Raw genomic sequence first — 7,304 nt, 5'->3', positions numbered from 1 at the left:
ACCATCCAGCAAAATGTTCCCTGAAGGGTGTTGAAGCCTGACTCGCTAAACGCGCCCCAGGAGCGGGCCCGCGTGGCCTCGCGAGCACCGAGAATGGCAGGGGAAACGAACGGCAGTGCTCACGAAATGGACATAGAGAACAATAGCCAAGACTCCACAGCGGTCCAGAGCAACATGGAATTCGACGAGAACAGCGGCAAGACGCTTAGTCAAGCTGGCCCATGGTTCCAAGCAATCAAGGCAAGAAAAAACAAGAAGGCGCTGAACGAGGACCGCATACAAGAGGGAGGAAAGCAAAAAAAACCCCAGAACCAGCAAGGAGGACTGAACGCGAGGAGCAACCCGAGAGTGGAAGCAAGCATGCAAGCCAACAGCAACCACCAACGGCAGCAAGATCAGGGAAGCCGAACCAACGGCAAGCCACCGCCGCGACGCGTGACGCCGCCGCTGCCAGAGAATGATTACAAGGTGGTATACCGACCAAGAACCGGCATGAAACTGTCCAGCTGGCCGGACGAGAAGATCGCCGAAGGACTTGCAAGGGCAAGTGGTTCTCCTTTCAAAGAATTTTGCGCGAACGTAACCATCCAAACGCAATGGAAGCAGAACCTGATAATTGCCAGCACCGCAGACGAGGACTACGCACTGAAGCTCGGTTCCATCAGCAGCATCGAACTTGGGGCGGCCACATACGAGATGACGCCGTACATCAAACCGCTCCCAGGAACAGTACGTGGAGTCGTGCACGGTATCACTGCGTGTACGACGGAGAAACGACTTGCGGAACTACTGGCAGCCAACAACTGTGGCATCCTGCATGCGAGGATGCTCGGCAAATCCACCTCAGCAGTTATCACCTTCGAAGGTCCGCACATCCCTTTCTATGTGAAGGTGGCCGGCTCGTACACACGTTGTCGCCCATACCGCAGATCGGTACAGTATTGCAAGGCCTGCGGAGAAATCGGCCACCGGCAGGACGTATGCCCCAACCCAGACAAACATATCTGCAACCGGTGCGGGGTGCAGAACCCACAAGCAGATCATGATTGCCAGTTGCAGTGCAAACTATGTGGACTACCTCACGAGACGGCAAGCAAGGAGTGCGAGAAAAGGCTCAAGCCAAGACCCCCACCCCTGTACGTGAGGGAGAGAAGTCAATCAAGAGGCCGACAACCACCTATAACAAGGGAGACAAGTTCAAGCTCCTCGCAATATGGAACAAGTAAGCCACACCAACAACAGCAGAAGATCACCTGGGCGGAAGTGATAGCCAGTTCCAAGTCGACAACCGACTCATTTCCCTCACAGCCGACACAAGAGCGAAATTCGAGATACGAGGAAACCATCTCCTCTCTTAGAAGGCAAAACGCCGACCTGATCAAGCGGAATGAAGTGCTCATGAAACGTCTAGAAGAGCAAGAAGGTCGCCAGGAGGAACGCGACAGAAGAGCTCAGGCCAGGGAACAAGCCCTGGAGAGGAAGCTCCAACATCTCATTGACGAATTGCAAAAACAGCAGAAACTGACCACAACACCAACGCCGCCGAGGGAACATACTCCCCCGATGGAGGACCTCGATTCGGGAATAGAGTACAAGATGAACAAGGCCCGAACCGAAGACAAGGCCGAACTGAGAAATGAGTTCCGAGCCGAACTGGCTCAGGCTGTCGACACCATAAGCAAATCTGTGGCAGCCACCGTCCAAGCAGCCGTACAAACGCTCCGCCAGGAGATCACCCAGATGGGCAACGAACTCAACCAACGCATCTCCATTCTAGAAAGGGAAAAAGAGCAGGCAAGGAAAAAGCCAAAATACCCCATCAGAGAATCCCAGATGAACGAGACTCTGGGAAGCCAAGATGGCGAATAAGATAGCAAAGAAGAAAGAAGCGACCGAAACCCTCAAAATTTGGCAGTGGAATTGCAGAGGAATAAATCGGAAACGGCAAAATTTACTTCACCTATGCACCCTACACCAACCTGACGTCATCGCGTTACAGGAAACAGAAACAAATAATATTACGATGCGCGGCTACAAAACGTACATTGCCCAAGGAAGGACCCGGACCGCCGTCCTCATCAAGAAGCACTACACGACGCAGCAGCACCAAATCAACCACAGAATCGAACACACTCTGATTGAGCTGGTTCCTCCCAAGAAAACCCTGCAGAGCCTCTACATCCTGAATGTATACAGTCCTCCGCGCGACACACTAAAGGACTTGGACAAGTTCCTGAGAGAAGTGAAGAAAGTCACCAACGGTCAAAAACTTCTCGTGGTGGGTGACTTTAACGCTCCACATGTGGCTTGGGGCTACCGATCAACCAACAAGAAGGGTATGGACGTGCACAACGCGGCACAACACCACCAGCTGACGTTGTGGACCGATCCTTTAATACCAACTAGAATCGGCAACAGTGTCTCCAGAGACACCAGCCCAGACCTGACCTTCTCCACTGGCTTAAGGCAAGTCGAGTGGTCGAGACTGGACGAGACTCTGGGCAGCGACCATCATATCATCCAGACTGAAATCATGCACCACAAAACCCCTGTGAGATTAGGTCAGGCCAAAATTACGGACTGGCCTGCTTTCCGGAAAGACGAACACCCCAGAAGCCTAGAGGACATCGAGGAGTGGACCAAGAACGTGATGGACTTGGTTACCAAGTACACAAAGACCATCCAACTCACTGCGGACAATCCCGAAGTCGACCCACACCTACTTCACCTCTGGGAGGCCAGGCGAGGACTTTTGAAGAGATGGAAGAAGCAGAAGAGAAACCGCAAACTCAAGATCCGCATTGCCGCAGTCTCGCGGCAGGCGGAGGAGTATGCTGAAAAACTCGGACGTCAGAACTGGAATCAAATGTGCGACCAGTTACAGGGAACCCTCAGCAACCGAAAGACCTGGGCCATTCTAAAGACCCTTCTCGCGAAGACGGAATCAAAAACTGTCACGGGGCAACACATACAAAGACTTATACACAACTTCCAGGGAACTGAAGAAGAAGCGCTCGAAGCCATCACCGAGAAATACATCGGAGACGAGCAACAACGGAAGACGCAGCCGGTCATTCACCCGGAGTACGAGGGGGAACCCAATCCGGATTTAGACCAACCTTTCACCAAGTCGGAGATCGTGGCAGCCTTAAGAAATCTCACAAGAAACACGACGCCCGGCAGGGATAAAATTAACAACAAGACCCTCCGTAACCTGGACGACGGGGCAACGGAGAGTTTACTAAAGTTTATGAATGAAAGCTGGGAGAACGGCAGTATACCGGCTTCCTGGAAGCACGCAGACGTAACGATGATCCCGAAACCCGGCAAGCCCATCAACCTACAGAACCTGCGTCCGATCTCTCTCGCGTCGTGCGCGGGAAAACTCTTCGAGCACATGGTCCACAATCGTCTCTCGCCCTATCTGGAAGAAGGTGGGCACCTGCCGAACACTATGTTCGGTTTCCGGCCTAACCTCTCCACCCAGGACATTCTACTTCAGCTGAAAGAAGAAGTCATCGACGGCCTCAGCACATTCCACAAGAGTGCCATCCTGGCACTCGACGTGAAGGGAGCCTTCGACAACGTCTCACACGAAGCAGTGCTAAACAGCCTACAACATACCAACTGCGGACGGCGGACATACAACTACGTCCGGGACTTCCTGACGGGTAGAACGGTGACCATAGGCCTGGGGAATCTGAGGACCGAGAAGTTCCAAATACCGCAGAAAGGAACCCCCCAGGGGTCGGTGATCTCCCCGTTGCTGTTCAATATAGCGATGAGGGGATTGCCGAACCTCTTGGAGAACATCAGGGGTATCCGTCACGCAATGTATGCAGACGACCTGACCATGTGGACGTGCACGGGATCGGCGGGCGAACAACAAGACGCCCTGTAGGAAGCCATCGACAGGACCGAGCATTATCTGCACCGCTGCGGTCTTTCATGCGCGCCGGAAAAGTCGGAGCTCCTGATCCTCAAAAAGAGGACAAGAGGGCGGCCTCCGCAGGAGACACCTGACCCAACGTTGACACTAAATGGAGTCAACATACCCAAGGTGGACACACCCTGTATTCTGGGCCTCACTCTCCAGAAGGACGGTGCCGGTCTCGCCGCCATTAAAAAACTGCAAGCGACAGTTACCCAAGTCGCGCACTTGGTGCGAAGAGTGACAAACAAAAAGCACGGCCTGAAAGAGCAGGACACAATCAGATTAATACAAGCCCTGGTAATCAGCAGAGTCACTTACGGCACCCCGTACCTGGGTCTCAAGAACAGCGAGAGAGACAAATTGAACACCCTAATACGAAAGACCTACAAGCTGGCACTGGGGCTTCCACCGACGACGTCGACGGAGAAGCTACTCAGCCTGGACATCCACAATACTTGGGAGGAACTAGTAGAAGCCCACAAGACGAGCCAGATAGAGCGACTCAAGCTCACCAGTACGGGTAGGGACACGCTAATAAGACTGGGCTACCCAGTCGAATATGAGTCCAGAAAACAGCGGGTTCCTCTACCCCTGAGGGAGAAGATCACGGTGGCCAGCATCCCGAGAAACATGCACCCTGAATACCACAGAGAAAGGAGGCGAGCGAGAGTGAAAGCTCTGCGTAAGGCCTACGAAGGACCAAAACAAGGAGAAGTCCGATACACCGACGCGGCGAAGTACAAGAACAGAGCGGCCCACGCTATCAGCGTGATCAACGGCCAAGGACAAGAGGTAGCAGCGGCCTCGGTAAGCACTCCAGACATCGACTGCGCGGAAGAAACGGCGATAGCCCTGGCGGCCACTACGGGCCAGCGAGAGGAAGATCTAATCACGATCATCACCGACTCACAAACAGCATGTAGAAATTATCAAAAGGGCCGCATTTCCAAACAAGCCCTGAGCATCCTCGAAAAGCGAGACAATTTTCCAGAGGTGTACATTGTCTGGGCCCCGGGACACGAGTCCCTGGCGGGTAATGTAGCGGCTAATGCCGCTGCCCGAGATCACATTCTCCGGGCTATCCCACCAGGTTCACGAGCACCGGTAGACCAACAAGACAGCGTCCCGAAAAGATACGCCGATATCCTGAGCCACTACAGACTGGGTAGAAGGATCTATCCACTCCCGCATCCCCAGCTGACAAGAGAAGAGGCGGTGATCTTCCGAAAACTACAGACCGGCACATTCCCGCACGGCACCCTGCTACACGCAATGTACCCTACGACCTATACTCACAAATGCGCCTTCTGCTCTACGCTTAATACCCTCTACCACATGGTATGGGAATGTCAACAAAATCCATCGACACCGCCCATCACCGGACCAACCGTCGAGCAGTGGGAGGCCCAACTGATAAACTCGAACCCTGAAGACCAGCATCGCCTGGTGAGCAGGGCCAAGCTATCAGCTCAAGCCCACGGCATCCTAGACTAGGGACGCCGCCCACCTCGGACGATTTTACCGTCGGATCATTTCAACTAATAAAGTTTATTCCTCCTCCTCACGGCGATGCTAATTTGCGCAGCGTTTACGTTGTTTTGGACCATGACAGTGGAGCGTGTTCTTGGCTCGCACTTGAAGGTAGATGGATAAAAAGATTGCCGCATGACACCACTAACTCCCACGGCATGCTACAACTAGTATCCAAAATTATCTTTTTGGGCCTGCTATAATAGGTTAGAAAATGAACTCGTTTATACGAAAGCAATTCCAGCTGTGCAGGAAAGTTTTATTCTTCCTGTCGTGGCATGTTAAAAGAAAAATGCAACTAACTAAAACACTGGAGGTCCCCGACTGTGGCTATGACGCTGCGCGGCTAGGCACGAGGTCGTGAGTTCAATTACCAACCGCGGCAGCTATACTCAAACGGCGTGCCAAGCAAGAAAAAAAAACGCCCGTGTGGGTTGTACTTGGTGCAGGTTAAAAAAAAAATGCTGTAAAAATGATTCAGGACTCGCCCACTGTGTCGTATGTCGTGCCCCATAATAAAATTGTCATTTTTCCAAGCAGAACCCCTGAATTTTTTTCCCAATAAAGATACGGTGGATCGAGGTTAGCACCTGAATTAGAGCAAATTAAGAACACGCGATATAGCCTTAAGAAGGCCAGTGTAATCTCTATTAGCAATCTAGTTTTGCAGATGTGCACCTCTATGCAACGTAAAAGAGGACTAAAATGCATAGCGAGAACAACAATATGGCGGTCATGTTATCGTACGGTTGGCCCGCACCATCAGAAGTTTGACTTGGATGTACTTCACCTTGGGTCAGTTGAAGCGACAACAACTGAAAATTTAACTGGGGCAAATAACTGATGAAGCAAGAAACAGATGTGGTTATGAAGAAATTGCGGCCACTGACCAAGTCAAGGGGAAAAAACACACAGTGTGTGTTTGTTTGCGTAATCTGTGTAATCTGTGAGTTTTTTCACCTTGACTTGGTCAGTGACCGCAATTTCTTCATGATCATGTTGCCTGACCAGACGAACTTTCGTCGAACTCTTGACTATGAGAAACAGACGTACACTGGACAGCGCTCGTCGTGCGTATACGTGTTTCTTGCCTCCTCGTTTACTTGCACTGTTTAAACTTACAAGACGTCAGAATGTTCGGCAAGAAGGAACAAACAATTATTTCTTTAGATTTTTTTTCCAGCAGCTCCTTTCTTTGAATTTCTAGGGTTTGTATTATTTTCTTCAGATATTTATCTGTACTTTGGAGCACGGTTTTACTACTAAGCACGCAGAAGGACATCTTTACGTTATTGTAGAGGACACGGTGCTCCTGCGCAATCAGTGGACATTCAAATTGCAGGTGTCTCGTGAATTCGCAAAGCAATGTAGGTTTCGCTTGTGCATTGCGGAGCTTAGAACAATCATCACTGCGTTTACAGCACACACATACTCAGGAAAAGTGACAGGTCCCGTTTTCTAACTATGTGCGTGGTGTGAATCCATTCAGCAGGCAACGTTACCAACTAACAATACCGTTACCGCTTTCCCGTCAGCTTAATCATTTGTTGCTGCTGTTCCGAGAGCTTCTGGGCTGCTGCAGTATTGTGCATGGTGGGACTCAGTAGGGATATTACAGGGTTCTGCATGCTCTGCTTAGCTGAGCGTGTTGTCTAAACGCAGCAAAGCCTGAACTAAATGGAGCGCACACGTATTTTGCACTCGGTAAACTGTGCCTTTAATGGTGGCGTCAGTGCATCGACACCTATAAGTTCTCGTCCACCTGAGTAGGTTTTGGTATTTCAGTATAGTTTGCTAACGGTACCGGCCAAAACGGTCAACTTTGCAACAATAGAAAGTT

The sequence above is a fragment of the Dermacentor variabilis genome, chromosome 7, assembly GCF_050947875.1.
Source record: "Dermacentor variabilis isolate Ectoservices chromosome 7, ASM5094787v1, whole genome shotgun sequence".
Lineage (NCBI taxonomy): Eukaryota > Metazoa > Arthropoda > Arachnida > Ixodida > Ixodidae > Dermacentor > Dermacentor variabilis.
The sequence above is the reverse complement of the archived record's forward strand: the minus strand, read 5'-3'. Positions refer to the sequence as shown.